The sequence below is a fragment of the Callorhinus ursinus genome, unplaced genomic scaffold (assembly GCF_003265705.2).
Source record: "Callorhinus ursinus isolate GAN/ISIS: 27379988/994484 unplaced genomic scaffold, GSC_fseal_2.0 scaffold39, whole genome shotgun sequence".
In the NCBI taxonomy this organism is placed as follows: domain Eukaryota; kingdom Metazoa; phylum Chordata; class Mammalia; order Carnivora; family Otariidae; genus Callorhinus; species Callorhinus ursinus.
Genome location: NW_027397101.1, coordinates 1,295,243 through 1,311,873, shown reverse-complemented (window position 1 = coordinate 1,311,873; position 16,631 = coordinate 1,295,243). Strand labels below are relative to the sequence as shown.

General features: G+C 41.6%; 1 protein-coding gene and 1 long non-coding RNA gene across 7 annotated transcripts in view; one reads left to right on the top strand and one right to left on the bottom strand.

The window, feature by feature from the left end:
- LOC141370594 (uncharacterized) overlaps positions 1 to 2,857 on the bottom strand; it is a 15,279-nt gene extending 12,422 nt beyond the window's left edge. Inside the window, exons 1-3 of the long non-coding RNA XR_012374756.1 lie at positions 2,759 to 2,857; positions 2,373 to 2,477; positions 2,169 to 2,265 (exon numbers count right to left, since the gene is read on the bottom strand). This is a non-coding gene — a long non-coding RNA (uncharacterized lncRNA). The remainder of the gene's footprint in view (positions 1 to 2,168; positions 2,266 to 2,372; positions 2,478 to 2,758) is intronic.
- Positions 2,858 to 4,772: 1,915 nt separating this feature from the next.
- The window catches only part of GKAP1 (G kinase anchoring protein 1), an 81,273-nt gene continuing 69,414 nt past the window's right edge, over positions 4,773 to 16,631 (top strand). Inside the window, exons 1-2 of one of the 6 annotated variants that reach the window (XM_025851702.2) lie at positions 4,773 to 5,016; positions 5,464 to 5,597. The gene's annotated coding sequence lies outside the window, so the exon portion shown is untranslated. Of the gene's footprint in view, positions 5,017 to 5,443; positions 5,598 to 5,636; positions 5,654 to 14,600; positions 14,620 to 16,631 lie in introns of those variants that run through there. The other 5 variants (XM_025851701.2, XM_073880665.1, XM_073880666.1 and 2 more) reach the window with 5 other exon arrangements.

The window sequence follows — 16,631 nt, the reverse complement described above, 5'->3', positions numbered from 1 at the left end:
TTATTTGTTTCAGAAGTACAGATCTGTGATTCAACAGTCTTGCACAATTCACAGCGCTCACCGTAGCACATACCCTCCCCAATGTCTATCACCCAGCCATCCCATCCCTCCCACCCCCAACCACTCCAGTAACACTCAGTTTGTTTCCTGAGATTAAGAATTCCTCATATCAGTGAGGTCATGTGATACATGTCTTTCTCTGATTGACTTATTTCACTCAGCATAACACCCTCCAGTTCCATCCACTATTATTATTTTTTTAAGTGAGCTCCACGCTGAGCATGTTGGCCATGGAGCCCAACACGGGGCTCGAACTCACAACTGTAAGATCAAGACCTGAGACGAGATCAAGAGTCAGACGCTCAACTGACTAAGCCACCCAGGCACCTCTCATTTTATTTTTTTATTTTTAGATTTTGTTATTTCTTTATTTCTTTATTTGGTTTTTAACTAATCTCTATATCCAATGTGGGGCTCAAATGTACAACCCTGAGATCAAGAGTTGCATGTTCTACTGACTGAGCCAGCCAGGCACCCCTGCTTCACTGTCATTTTAATGAGGTATCTGAAGTAGAGAATAAGGTGTGTTCGATGCACCACATTTAACCAGAAGTCTCCTTATTAATAGGTCTTAACATGTATAGATGTAATGAACATATCTTCTAAGTAGAAAAGGCTGAAATATTGTTATAGGCAATTCCAGAAGAATTATAGTACAATAATAGAATAACTATAACTTTTATCGAGTGCTTATATGTGCTAAGCAGTCTTTTAAATGCTTATCTATATTGTATATATTACATATCTTATCCTCACAATAACCCCTTAGATGGGTGTTATGATTCAACCCCCAGCAATCTGACTCCAGAGTCCCTATGTATATAATGCGGTACATCATTTTCTAAGTTATAAGCAATCTTTTCATTTTCAATTTGTCAGATCTCTAGTCAATCCCTATTATTGTTGACTTAAGTGATACCTAAGGTTTTTGATGTAGATTTTGAACATATACAGCCATTATTTGATGTAGCATAGCTAACATCACATTTGATGTATCTATTTGAGGATACATGTTGGAGGTAGAACAGAGTAGTTTATGACAAATTTTAAAGCATAGTCATTTAAACTGGGAAGCCTGGCATGTGTTTGTTTTATAATACAGACAGATGGGCATTTCCTCTTAAAGAAAGCAGTTACCATCTGTAATCTGAGAGGTCAAAGAGAAGCAATTACAAATCCTACATTAGTAACACAAAACTTAAAAGCGCCTGTTTAAATGAAACATGATCTCTGCAAGAGTTTTAACACACTGAAGCACTGATGGCCTTGAACACCCTAATTTAGAGAATTCAACCCCTCATTCTTTGAAAATTTTAGTACCAGGCTCATTATCATTCTCTCCAAGGCTACTTGCTATGCCAACATTACTAACAGTCCTTTGGTAATTCTTTGTGAGATGAATACATATATATCATATATTTCAAACACTCTCAATTCCTTGACCAGCTCTCTTCAGACGATCTTATACCCGCTGCTATCTCAGCAACCCACTCTCATGATTATTCCCTACACCTTGACATTACTGACAACTACAGTCCCACCTCTCATTTTAATTTCAAGCCTCCTACTCTCCAACCCTCTCTTATCTTTTCAGGTTATTCTTTATAGTACCAAAACTCCAACTCTTCTTCAACCTGATCAGAAACACCAGTCTATTCGCCCTACCATTTTTGCACTGTTTCCCACCCCTCTCATAGCCTTACCTCTTACCTCCTCTGAAGTTACAGTGCCTCCTTTGCTTCTACCCTCAGCCACTTCGCCCATCGCTCCCCATCCTACTTGCCTGGCCAAATCTCAGTCCTGGTTAATCCCAAACCACACAAAAGCAATGGAATATGGGTAGCGGAAAATGCACAACCATATTCACTGGTCTGACTGTAAGTTCTTGACCACTCACTCAGGCAAGCCCTTACTAGTGCCTGAAAACCCTACTATGCTTCCCTAGTCAATCTCTCTCCCACAGTCAGACTGCTTTTTCACCTCTCCTCCCTCCACCTTCTCCCAAGCCCCGACCCCGTCAGTTATTGACTACATTAGCTAGAGTAAAGCTAAAAGAGACGCCCCCCCCAAAAGCTCCAACCTAATAGAGAAATTTAGATCTTGCTCACATAATAATTGACGGTGGGGGTTCCAGATCAGCAGGCAGCTCTCCATCGGGGCACCTTCTTTCTTGTGGCTCTGTCAACCCCAGGGGCTTGTAGTCCTCTGCATAATCCAGCCGGCCGAAAGGAAAAATGCATGGAGACACACTGGCCAGAAATGATGTCTGCTCACATTCCACTAACAACAACTTAATACTTGACCATACTCACTGGAAGAAAAGCTGAGAAAAATAGTCTGTGTGCCCAGGAGGAAGGGGAGAAGAGATCTTGACGGACAATTAGCAGTCTGCCAAAATGATTTTGCTTCTTAGTTCACTGAGAAAATAGAAGCAACTAGAAAAGAATTTCTATCAAATCCACAAACCTACTTCCATATGTCCCATATACATGGGGGGGGTAGGGGATTATATTTCTAGGCTGTCCCCATCACAAAGGAGGAATTTCCAAGCTTTTAATTAGAACAACATGGTCATATGATCATACCACCCAATTACAAAATTCAGACACACTTTCTTTGTGCTCTTTAACCTCTGTGATATTAGATAGGGTCGATAAACACTCCTTCCTGCCCCTGCTTTTGTGAAACTCCAATTTACCTTGCTTTGGTGATTTTGCTTTACCCTGGTTCTTCTCTCACTTCCTCCTTCTTTGCCGGTTTCTCTCATCTAGATTAGATTCCTTCTTTATGTGTTGGCTTCTCTTATCTAGGTTAGAGTTTATCAAACAATGATGTGATACAAATTACTTAGGGTTCTTGTTAAATTGAGGGCACTGATTTAGCATGTTTGAGGGTGAGGGGGCTGAATTTCTACCTTTCTAACCCCCTGGTGATGCCAACGCTGCTGGGCCATTGACCACACTTTTGAGTAGCAAAGTTCTAAAGATGTTCTCCAAGATTCTGCCCTTTGTTTTCTTCTTTTCTCTCACAGTGATAGCACCACTAAGCTGCTAATTTACCAATCTGTTTTCTAGTTCAACCCTCTTTCCTATATTTCAAAGTTTTTATTTCTAACTTCTTAGTATCCACCTCTATCTGGCTGTCAGATTCTTAGTGTCCAAATCTAAATCGATCTCTCAAAAAGTAGTTCCTACTTCTGTCTCTTCTATAACTACCTACACACTCAGAACCTCCACTCTCTTTGATTTTTCGCTTCCACCTTTCATATACGTTCTCATGTTATCCCCTCTTCCTGTAAAACCAATTAATCAATTGCCAAATTTTGTAGATTTTGCTTCCACATCATCTTCCTGCCCTACCTTTAGTTCAGACTCATCATTACCTTTCACCTGGCCTTTTGCGGGTCTATCTGGAGGTTTTCCCACCTCTGATTTCTGTATCCATTCACAGAGAGGCCTTTCTTTCCCCAAACTTTTAAACCACGAAAACTCAAAGTACTGTGTTAAATACAAATTCTCCCACTTGACATAGGGCCCCCCTTTCCCCGTTGTCTCCGCCACTTCTCAACATACCCTGGAATTTAACCATTTACTTTTTCCTGACCATGACTTTCATTGATTGATCTTCATAAACGTTCTCATGCTACCCCTTCTTGCTGTAAAAACACCCCCATCTCCTTCAGGGTCAATTCCAAATGCCTCCCCCTCCATGCTGCCTTTCTTTCCTGATCCCCCAGACAAATACGAGCAGTTTTTTGATCTTCAGTACTCTCTGTGTTTTTCATACGGCACCTATCGTGGTTTGTCTTTTATTAGAACTGTTTTATCTTTATTTTATTCCTTACTCTCCGAAGGTAAGGGTAACATCATTACCGGTCCGTAACCCTGCCGACGTTACTTATGAGAGCTTATGTCTACCGTTAGTTAAATCAAAGTAATTTAGGGAGATACTGTGATCAATGAATGGTAAGCGTACAGAATCTGAAGTGAATACAGCTGGGTTCCAGCTCTGACATTTATTAGCTCTGAGGCTTTGGGTGAGTTACTTGGCTTGTAAAATGAGAATCCTGCTACCTGATGGAGCACCAAGGAAGATAACGCTGAAGTGCTGTGTAATTCTACAGAGAACTGAGCAACGTTGGTTATTTTCCTTACGGAGAGCTGATGCAGTCTTGCTATCGAAATCTTGATTTGCAGGACTATCCCTACTTCACTAATTGGAGGTCGAACCCGGGCCACCAGGTCCCACGGCCCTCTTCCACTCCACGGCCCCCAGACTGCTCTCGGTGACGCAGGTGAGGCCGCCGAACTGCGGGGGGAATGGCCCGGAGCCCTATCCTCTCGGGAGGCTCCCCTCCTTCCACACGCCCAGGGAAAGCCCTTCTTTTCCCGGTAACCCCGAGGACCGCGGCGCCGCCGCCTACGCGAGCCGTTTGGACCCTGCCCGGCCCCCGTAGCTCCCCTTCTCCAGCAGGTGGTTCTGGTCCTCTCCCCCAACTCGGGGCGCGCACGTCACCGGCGAACCTCTACCCACGCGCCAGCGCCGCAACCAACCGAGAAAATAAACAAACCCCCGCGCGCGGCGGCGGGCGCGCCTGGCCCCGCCCCCACCCCCACCCCGCCCCGCCCCGCTCCGCGGCTCTCACACCGCCCCCTCCGCCGGGACTTCCCTCCCGCCCTCGGCTCGCAGCCGCGCTCTCCCCGCCCCTCACCGCAGCCTGCAGCCGCGCTCCCCGCCGCGGGCCGCCCAGCCTGCCCAGCCCGCCCAGCCCGGCGCCCGTTCGCGGGGCCCGTTAGTGCCCGGCACCCCGCGCGACCCCTGCCCGGCGCGAGCCCGCCCCCGCCCCTTGACCCAGCCTAGTCCCAACGCCCAGTGCGGCCGCCCCGGGAGCCGCGGGAGCGGCGGCGGCGGGGGGAGGAGGGAGAGGAGGGCCGAGCCGGCGGCCGGGGAGGCCCGGTGAGTACACGGAGGGCGGGCCCGCCTCGCGGGGGGCCGCTCCGGCGCCCCTGAGGCGGGGGTGGCGCGTCGGCCGCGCCGCTCGGTGCGCCTCAGGCTCGGCGGTTGGGGACTCGGCCTGAGGCGACTGGCCCCGCTGGTCGGAGCCTCTGGGCAGAGGGAGCGGGAGGGCCGCTCCACGGGAAGGGCCGCGGCCCCGCCGCTCGGCGCAGGGATCGGGGCGGACGAGGGGGACCCGCGCCTCCCCCAGGCCCCGGCGCCCGGGCCGTGGCTGAGCCTCCCGAGACTCCGCGGGGCCCGGGCCCGGGGGCTACGGTGGTGGCGGGGCCGCCGAGTGACAGGTGCCGCCGCCCCCTCCCCGCCGCGGGTATCGCGCTCCCTCGCCGGGAGCCGGGCGCTCGGAAATTTCTGGAGCCACGACCTGACTCGCTGTTTTCTCCCTTTCAGGTTTGGAAGCCGCTTCTCTGCCCGAGTTAGGTCTCGCCCAGTCCTATTTCTTTCTCAGTATACTTTGTGCGAATAAGTTTTGGAGCATTGGTTGACAGCCTATGGGTGAAATTTGGCTTTCATTCATGAATGAGGTATCGTGGATTACTTTTTGAAGAAAGTGCTCCTCCTCCCCGCTAGCTGTTGAAAAGTAAATGAGAAGGGTTTTGAATTTTGTTTCTTGCCGTTATTCTTTGGAGCAGCAGTCTTGCAGAATTTTTGTCAGATCTCTAGCATTTAGGGGGCTTAGTAGATACGGAACAGTCACGACGGAAATGGCTTATTAAATTGTCTTTTCTCTCCAGCTTCTTTTAGATTTTTCATTCTTACCTTAGTCAGATTTTACGGTGGAGTGGGTGCTACGGCTTTCACGGGAGACACTAATGAAAGCTCACCTTTCTTTTACTGAAAAGCCAGTGAAATTTTTTTTTACGTCGTTCAGCATTATCTATTTCTTTATGTAGTAACTGCTTGTGATTGTAACCTGAATCATCAGCTTAATAAATTTGACTTGCAGCTATGAGAGTATAAGAGAAACTTCATGGGAAATTGAAATTGAAAAATTAAAAATACTTAATCTATGGGAATTTAGATTTTGTTTCTCAACAGGTATACTCTACTTGGTATTAGTCAAATCCTCATTAACGGGGGATATTCTTAATTGTCATAAGTGGTTACAACAGACTTATCTGTAAGATACCAATCTAGTGGCTTCACTCTGTAGACTGAGCAAGAACCTGGAAGTTGACCAAAAGAGCATTGGGGCAAATGAAAATACACGTGTTTTTTTTTTTAATGTTATGTTAATCACCATACATCACATCATTAGTTTGTGATGTAGTCTTCTATGATTCATTGGTTGCATATAACACCCAGTGCTCCACGCAGAACGTGCCCTCTTTACTACCCATCACCAGGCTACCCCATCCCCCCGCCGCCCTCCCCTCTAGAACCCTCAGTTTGTTTCTCAGAGTCCATCGTCTCTCATGGTTCGTCTCCCCCTCCGATTTCCCCCCTTCAAAAAATACACGTGTTTTATCCGTAGGAGAATCCTTTAGGTCCTCACTCAGTACCTGCTTGTACTTTTTGCTTAGATTTTTCAGCCCCCAGAAATTAGGTGCAGATTTGATTAGGGAAGTCGTACTTAACTATGAAGAAAAAATGGAATTTAGGACATACCCATTAAATTTATGTGGTTTGTTTGCAGGAAGTGTGTTGGGAGCATGCTTTTGGTATGCACTTGGCAAGTGTTGGTTGTGAACTTTATTGGAAGCCAAAGTGAAAGATACTGTTTAGTTGTGTTACTTGAGGAACATGGAACGTGAAATAATATATTTGCTAAAATTTCACCAGGTACTAAACAACTGATACTCAGTGCCATTTCATTTTATGCCCAATCTGACTTTTTAAATCTAAGTTACATTTCAAGGAGGCCACACTAATTATATCTACATCATATTAATTTCTTGTTTGATTAGGCTAAACTGGTTGCTCGTGTTAATGGAAGATGACTATCATTTTATTAAAGGAATATATCTGGTTGTTCTTGACTGAGGTATGGCTACTGCTACCATTTCTTGACCCTAGAGAGGTCATAGTCTGGCAGGATGAGGTCATAGTGGCAGTGGTCCTCAGAACCTTGGTGGAAGGGTCCAAGAGTACCAGCCATTTAGAAATCCTGCTGTTTATAGTTTAGGCCATTCATTTTTAGAGTTTACTAAGTACCTGATGTATCCTAATTTTTTTTTTTTAAAGATTTTATTTATTTATTTGAGAGAGAGAGAATGAGAGATAGAGAGCACGAGAGGGAAGAGGGTCAGAGGGAGAAGCAGACTCCCCGCTGCGCAGGGAGCCCGATGTGGGACTCGATCCCGGGACTCCAGGATCATGACCTGAGCTGAAGGCAGTCGCTTAACCAACTGAGCCACCCAGGCGCCCTATCCTAATTTTTTTAATCAACACTTTAAAACCAGTTATGTTTCTTAAGCAAATATGTTTCCTAAACAACATTAGTTGTGTTGATCACTTAGTAGAATGGCACTTCTAATGAAACAGATTTGAACTAATAATCATTGTTAATTCATATTGGAATTATGAGAATTGAGGATTATCTATAGTGCACTGTGCTTTTTCTTTTGCTGTGCATTCTACTTTAAAGCACATATTTCAATGCATAAATAGCTGTGTACTTGGGGAATATAAATATATTTTTAAAAATTCAATAAATTTATCTTTTGTGTACTTGGTCCTGTGGTTTTGTTAGGGATTGACTTTCAGAATGTTGAAATCATGATTGTAGGTGGCTAGGCACAAGAGTAAACATGATTTTATGGAATCCATTTAATAATAAATATAAAAGTACAGGCATATAACAGAGAAGGGAATGATTAAGTTGAGGGGCAGCTCAGAGAAAGCTTCATAGAGCTGCTAGCCCCTGAGCAGGATTTTGAAGAGTGAATAGAAGTTTTATGTGGAAAAGAGGGAGGGCATTTTAGGCGAAGGCAACAGAAAAAAAGATATGAACAGGTAAAACTAAATGTGTGTTCAGGAAATTTTAAGTAGTTTATTTTGCTATAGTACAATATCTAAGGAAGGACAGTTACTATAGGAAGCCTAACATATGCTATAATATTTGATAAGTCAAATAATTGGATTTTTTGAGTATTGAGTATATACTAAAATGGAGACTTCACTCTAATTTGATATTGCTGTGATTTCAAGTATAGAGGAATTAATATTTTTTACTAATGGTAGTTATTAAGAAATTATAGAATACTGTACTTGTTATGAGCTGTCTGCATATTTACATTTGTGAACTTCTTTGTGTTTCTTGTGCATTTTGACCTGAAACAGTTTTTTTTTACATTTTTAAAATGTTTTTTAGAGAGAGAATACACAAATGTGTGTGTGTGGGGGGGAAGGAATGGGGGAGAGAGAATCTCCAGGAGACTCTGCACTGAATTTGGAGCCTGATGTGGGGCTCAATCCCATGACCCTGAGATCATGACCCTTACCTGAAATCAAGAGTTGGACGTTTAACCAACTGAGCCACCCAGGTGCCCCTAAAACAGTTGTTTTATTTATTTATTTATTTATTTATTTATTTTTAAAGATTTTATTTATTTATTTGGGAGAGAGAGAATGAGAGATAGAGAGCACGAGAGGGAAGAGGGTCAGAGGGAGAAGCAGGCTTCCTGCCGAGCAGGGAGCCCAATGTGGGACTCGATCCCGGGACTCCAGGACTATGACCCGAGCCGAAGGCAGTCGCCCAACCAACTGAGCCACCCAGGTGCCCTAAAACAGTTGTTTTAAAATTATCTTGGGTATTTTCTTTTGTCTTCGACTACTTAAATTAACTTCTAAGTTATTTTTATTTTGTTATTGAAGTGAAATTGGTATATAACACATTAGTTTCAGGTAGACAGCATAATTTTATATTTGCATATACTACAAAGTGATTGTCATCATAGTAAGTCTAGTTATCTACTGTCACCATACAATTAACCCCTTTTACTCTTTTCACCTATCTCCCAACCCCCTTCCCTTCTGGTAACCACCCGTCTGTTCTCTGTATCTGTGAGTTTTATTTGTTCTTTTGTTTTGCTTTTTAGATTTTCTCTTTGTGAATTATTTCATTTAGCATAATGCCCTCAAGGTCCATCCATGTTGTCAGAAATGGCAAGATTTCCTTTTATGTGGCTGAGTCGTATTCCATTGTATGTGTGTATATGTATGTGTATACACACACACACACACACACACACACACACACACCACATTTTCTTTATCCATTCAAACATCAGTGGACACTTAGATTGTTTCCTTATCTTGGCTATTTATAAACAATGCTGCAGTGAACATAGGGGTGCTTATATCTTTTCAAATTAGTGTTTTTGTTTGGGTAAATACCTATTAGTGGAATTGCTGGATCATATAGTAGTTCTAATTTTTTGAGGACCTCCATACTGTTTTTTCATAGTGGCCCACCAACAGTACGAAAGGGTTCCCTTTTCTCTACAACTTCTCCAACACGTTATTTCTTGTCTTTTTTGATAATGGGCATTCTTACAGGTGTGAGATGACATCTTATGGTTTTGATTTTCATTTCCCTGATGATTAGTGATGTTGAGCATTTTTTCATATGCCTCTTGGCCATCTGTATGTCTTCTTTGGAAAAGTGTCATTCAGATCCTGTGCCTGTTTCTTAATTCGATTTTTTTTTGTCACTGAGTTGTATGAGTTCTTTATATATTTTGGATAGTAGCTCCTTATCAGATATGTGATTTGTAAATATCTTCTTCCATTCAGTAGGCTGTCTTTCTGTTTGATGATGGTTTTCTTTGCCGTGCAAAAGCTTTTTAATTTGGTGTAGTGCCATTTATTTAATTTTTTAAAGATTATTTATCTGACAGAGAGACACACACACACAGCTAGAGAGGGAACACAAGCAGGGGGGAGTGAGAGAGGGAGAAGGAGGCTCCCCCCATTGTTTATTTTTGCTTTTATTACCATTGCCTTTGGAGTCAGATCTAAAAATATCACCAAGAGTGATGTCAAGTAGCTTACTGCCAATGTTTTCTTTTTATTTCCTTTAAGATTTTATTTATTTATTTGCCAGAGAGAGAGAGAGAGCACATAAGCAGGGGGGAAGCGGCAGGCAGAGGGAGAAGCAGACTCCCTGCTGAGCAAGGAGCCCAATGTGGGACTCGATCCCAGCACCCTGGGATCATGACCTGAGCCGAGGGCAGAGGCTTAACTGAGCTACCCAGGCATCCCAGCTTAGGTTTTCCTATAGGAGTTTTATGGTTTCAGGTCTCACATTTAGGTGTTGAATCCATTTTGAGTTAATTTTTGTGTATGATATAATATGGAGGTTCAGTTTCATTTTGCATACAGCTGTCCAGTTTTTCCAGCACCATTTATTGAAGAGAATGTCCTTTTCCCATTGTATATTTTTTCCTCCTTTGTTGTAAATTAATTAACCATGTTTGGGTGGGTTTTCTGGGCTCTATTCTATTCTATTGGTTTATGTGTCTGTTTTTATGCCAGTACCATACTGTTATTTATTTATTTATTTATTTATTTATTTATTTATTTATTTATTTATTTATTTGACAGAGAGAGACACAGCGAGAGAGGGAACACAAGCAGGGGGATTGGGAGAGGGAGAAGAAGCAGGCTTCCCGCCGAGCAGGGAGCCCGGTGGGGGGCTTGATCCCAGGACCCTGGGATCATAACCCGAGCCAAAGGCAGACGCTTAATGACTAAGCCACTCAGGCGCCCCAGTACCATACTGTTTTGATTATTATGGCTTTATAATATAGTTTGAAATTAGAAGCATGATATCTCCAGCTTTGTTCTTTCTCAAGATGCTTTGGCTATTTTTGTGGTTCTGTACAAAATTTAGAGTTTTTGTTCTAGTTCTGCGAAAATTTTCATTGTAATTTTGTAGAGGGATTGCATTAAATCTATAGATTGCTTTGGGTAGTATGGATATTTTAACAATATTAATTTTTCCAGCCCATGAGTGCAAAATATCTTTCCATTTATTTGTGTCTTCCTCAATTTCTTTTATCAGTGTGTTAATAGTTTTCAGTGTACCGGTTTTTCAGCTGCTTGGTTGAATTTGTTCCTAGGTATTCTTTTTGATGCACTTGTAAATGGAATTGTTTTCTTAATTCTCTTTTAGCCTTTTTTAAGTTTGTTTTTTTAAAGATTTTATTTTTAAGTAATCTCTACGCCCAACATGGGGCTCAAAACTACAACCCTGAGCTCAAAAGTCACATGCTTCACCAACTAAGCCAGCCAGGCACCTTGCCTTTAACTTATTTTTAAAAGGAGACTCAAAGGGAAGGGGGGAAACATACAAAGTAATCATTATATTTCTGGACTAAAAACCTGACTTGTATAGTATCTTAGTAATATGTAAATACCTGTTTAATTTATAATACTAGCCACCACATTCATAGACTGACCAATGTTGGTAGCTTTCAAGATGGCTACTATGTAGTTTTTGCATTGTGTATCTTAATTATGTCTATATCACTTAAGGGTATGTAAACACCTGAGCATTTGAGTATTTGTATTTTAAAGACCATGTGAGACAGAAAGAAAAAGAAAATAGTAGGGAGAAGAAGAGCTCTATTTGAAACTACTCATCCTAATATCTCTTAGCTATGACTATAGGTGGAGATGCAGAAGTTTAGGACACAAGACCAAAGGAATAGTATTCTGAAGGAATATTAACCCTAGCCATTCCCTGAAATGGTGTCTTTAAAAATAAAAAAGCCTGTTATTTTCATGGTCTGCCTATTTATCCCCTTTTCTCTTCAAGGCTTACCAAAAAAAAAAAAAAAGTTTCAAATAAATCCCTGGATGCTATAACATAATTATCTTTTTGCAAATTCTGAAAAATTTGTTAATGAAGGTAATGTTCTCTTAAAAGCATGCACCAAGCCGTCTTTGACACTTGTTCTTTGTCCTTTGTCTTCTGCATCACTAACAGGAAGGACCAGAGCATCTCTATGTCAATTTGATCTGTAGCTGCCCTTCTAAGTTTCGGCATAGGGCAGAAAAATCAATATTGCATTGAGTACATTATGTTTACCTTTGTGAATTTAGGTATAGATAGCCATTTTCCCTTCCCAAAATGATTTTTTTTCCTTATAGAAGAAATATGGTCATTATAGAATATTGGGGGAAAGAGTTAAAACTATAGGAAAGGAAATAAGCATAATATGTAGTCCTGTGCATTTCCTTCTTTTTGGTATGTATGGAAGCAATACATATATTTACAAATTTGGGATTATTTTTATATTTTTATTTCCTTCTTTCAGTTAAAATTTACATTTCCCGCACCCCTCCACTTCTGAAGTACTGGTTAGTGTACCTTTTGACATGCTGCATAGATTTCTCTCTTGGCTGTTAAGGTAGATGATGTGTTAGCTAATACATTTTTTAAAAAAGATTTTTATTTATTTTAGAGAGGGCACGTGAGCGTGTACATGCATGCAAGTGTGTGTGTGTGGGGGGGGCAGAAGGAATGAATCTTGAAAATACTCCATGCTGAGCATGGAGCCATCCCAGGACCCATGAGATCATGACCTGAGCCAAAACCAAGTTGGACACTTAACCTACTGAGTCACCCAGGCATTCGCCGCCTCTTTTAAAGTACAGCATCTAGCACAGATGATGAAGCTCTTCCAGTTGTCCCATTTCGTTACCCCCTCAGCTGCTATGTATAGTGAAGGGGCGGCCACTATTCTGTTCTATGTTATACTCCTGCCCCAGACCAAATAAGGGATCATTATAGGTGAGCATTTCCCTCTGCCCTTTCTTGAGTTAAAGTATTTTAACACACGGGTTGCTGAGGTGTTTTATAGATAGCTGCCTCCTCAGAAAAATGGTTTTTGTTTTTCACGGTTTCTCAGTTAACACTATTTGTTCTAATGCTTTCTTTTCACTTTATCATTCTGTCTTTTATTATTTCTTTTCATTCATTCAGGAATTGTTTATTGTCTGTCTGCTGTGCCCACTGTTTCAAACATAGTCCCTTCTGTGATTCTTGGGTTTCAGGGAGATTGGAGTTTGCCTCTGCAGTTTGTTAGGTATAATCTTCAGGTGTTTGACTCTCTTCAGTGGCTGACTCCTCGACCACTACCTCTTAGGGCCTAAAAACTTTTTCCTCTTGTTTCATAGATTGAAGTTTTAACTTTGAGAAGGGCTAGATGTTGATTTAAGCCTCAAACCACTTTTGCAGTGGAGTCAGACGTGCTTAGCCAAATTTTTAAATAGCTTATGCCAGTTCTCCTGTGCCTCACAGGACCTCAAGACATACTTCAGTTAGTAATCATAGTAAGAACAGCAGCAGATGTGTGTATTTGAGTGCTTCTGCTGTACTGACAACTGTTCTAAGACATCACATATATTATTTCATCTTTACAACAACCCAGTGAACTATGCACTCTTGTCCCTATTTCAAAGGTGAAGAAACAGAGATCAGGTGGATTGCTCAGGGGCTGTCAGCAAGCAGCAGGTTGACCAGGTTTGACTAGGCATTCTTGTTCCAGGTTGGCATGGTAGGCCAGTGCCTTTCTGCCATTTGATTTCTGCATTACAAACATAAAAGACCAGAGCATCTCATTGCCCCCTAACTGGGAAGGGATCCTCAGCATCTGTATAGAGCGGGTTGGAAAAATGTGTTACATTTTCTTTATATGATTAGGATAAGTAAAACAAAATATAAAGTATTAGGAAAGATATTAAATGCTGAATTTGTATAAAACTTCAAAATCTTTTCAGCGTTTCTCATGAGAAAATTGTGCTTGCTTCCATGAACATAAGAATATACAGTTCCTGATTCCAGACTTTTAGATGAGGCTTTCTTCAAATTGAGTTCCCATTGAAATTTTGTTTGAATGAAAATGAAAAAACCATTTTTAATAACTATTCAGTAATTTATAAGTTGAAATTATTTTTAAAGAATCTCAAAGCTTTTCTCGTATAAAATGTAGTAAGGAATTTCTTATTTTTTTGTAGTAAAGAGTTTGTTGTGATGAAAGGAGTTCAGAGTCGATTGGACTTTCTAACTTCGAGTGTTTAAAATGACAAAGCTCTTACTTTCAGAAAGCATATGCATTGTTTGAGCAGTCACCTTGCAGCTGAACTTTATGCAGTTAAAAAGGCATAGCACTGGCAAGTGGGAGGAAGTATCTGCTACCTGTGAATGGAGAGCTTCCAGGTCATTACTTGGAAGCTCAGTCACTAGGAGACTTCGTGCATTCCCACTCTGGACAGCAGCTGCCGCTCCCTTACTGCATGTGCTGCATTTGGGGTACCTAGAGCATCAACTGTCCCAGCAGTTCCCTGGGCCTGCATCCCCTGATGGGCAGTAGTGTGTTCTACACTGGTCTGATGAAGTAGATTTCCAGGGGCTTATGTACTTCCCTCTTCACGGTTGACAGGTAGCCGCAGAACAGCATGTGCAGGCACTGCCCTTTGCGGAGTACCCGATGAGACTGCTTGCATCTGGTGGTGGCCTGCCCAGCATCTCTGAATTCTCCAGAGTTTTCTTAGGTGCCCTAAGGATTCAGGGAAACTGTATTTGAGGATACGTTGGTAAGGAAGCTCTGCCCTGTGCCACAGAAAGAAAATTTTCTATGAGCTTTGTGGAGATGTGTTGGGACTTTTGTGAACATTTAACTCAAGCAGAACAGTCTGAATGTGACATTCATGGTTTTGCTATCAGTCCTAGAATGGAAAAGAAATTTATTTGTGTAAGGTATCAGTCATGATAAGGCTAGGTTATACTGTAACAACAACCTGAAAATCTCTGCAGCTTAAAGCAGCAAAGTTGCTTTCTTGCTCAAGCTACGTATCCATTACAGTTTTAGTAAGAGACTTTATTCAATGTAGTTTCAGACCCATCAGACCTGACCGATGGAGACTTCATCTCAACATACACCTCAATCACAGAAGCAGGAACCACGTTCTGGCTTTTAAAGCTTTGTGAAGCTTATATTTCACTGGCCAAAATAACTCACATGGTCATGCCTCCATTCAGTAGGAGAGTGGTGCATAACTCCCCTTCAGGGAGGGTCAGTGAATATTTGTCAATGGCTAACCCATGCAATTTATAGTCCCAACAGTTAAAATGAAATGTAATAATAGTTGTTGAACAACTGTGTAGGATCATTGTACCTAAAGTACTCAAAGCAACTAAAACTTAAAGGATTTTTAACATGGCATGTTGAAGTTGAAGTAGAATTAATGCTTTCCATACTGTTTTTGAGTCTTTTTTTTTTAAGTAATATTTTGTCTATTTATTTGAAAGAGAGACAGCAAGAGCGAGAGAGGGAACACAAGCAGGGGGAGTGGGAGAGGGAGAAGCAGGCTTCCCGCCAAACAGGGAGCCTGATGCGGGGCTCGATCCCAGGACTCCTGGATCAGGACCTGAGCCGAAGGCAGACACTTAACGACTGAGCCACCCAGGTGCCCCTGTTTTTGAGTCTTGAACTTTTTTTCATTTTGTAATTTCTTCTCCCTTGTAGTAACTTACGCTTGCAGCAAAGATTTAAGCCTAAAAATATGTCATAATTTAGCAGTATGATGTCATTTCTATATGTCATGGTATTTTATCTTGATTTACATATTTTTGAGCATAGGAGCAATAGGTCTTAATGCGGTATTTACAATAAAATACTTTTATTTAATAACTACTAGGTGCTATCTTCAAATATCAGCTGCTCTTGCTTTGATTTTTCTTTATTTTTAACAGAAAATTCAAAGATTTCCAAATAATTTTCTGGATTTTTAGGTTAAAATGGAAGATTGCTTTTCATTTTTATTTGCTCCTAAAAACATACAAACTGTAGTGTGTGATTAGCTTTCAAAATGGACCTCATTGATTCTCACTTCTAGTATTTGTACTTTTGCATAGTCCCATATCACATTGATGGGGGGGAATCTGTATAAACAAGAGGATATTTTGGAAGTGATAGTAGCTAGTTCAGATGGGGTACTGTGGCTTGAGATAGATATGTTAAGACTATAAAGAAAAGCAGATGATTAACACAAAAATCAGGATAATAGTTATCTCTGGCCAGGGGGAGTTGGGATGCTGTTGAGGAGAGGCACAGGGTGGGTTAAAATTCTCTTAATCTTAGTGCTCGTTACTTGGAGTGTTCATTTATTTACAAACATTTTTTATTCGGTTGTGTACTTGATACATTTCAAAATAAAAATGAACAAATTTCTGAGTTTCACAATCTGTTTCTTTTTGAATGGGAAGAGTACCAAGTCTTCTAGTAGTTACAGGGCTTCTTTTTACTTTGAATTTGGAGAGCAGGGTTCAGCAAACCTAGGTTCAGGTCGTGACTCTGCCACTAACTTGCAGAATGACCTTAGGCAAGTCACTTACCCAGTCCAAGCCCCAGTTGCCTCCTCTGTAAAACTAAATGATTAATGAATTGGGTTAGATATTACTGTAGGACCTTTCATACCCTAAGTCTGAAAGTTCTCTCAGGGGTACACTGAAACTAGTGAAGCGGAAGATAATGTGGAAGGTGATTTTGATAAGTTTCCTTTGGTTGAGGAAATTTAAGTTCTCTATTCTGTCAGTTCTGTGACTG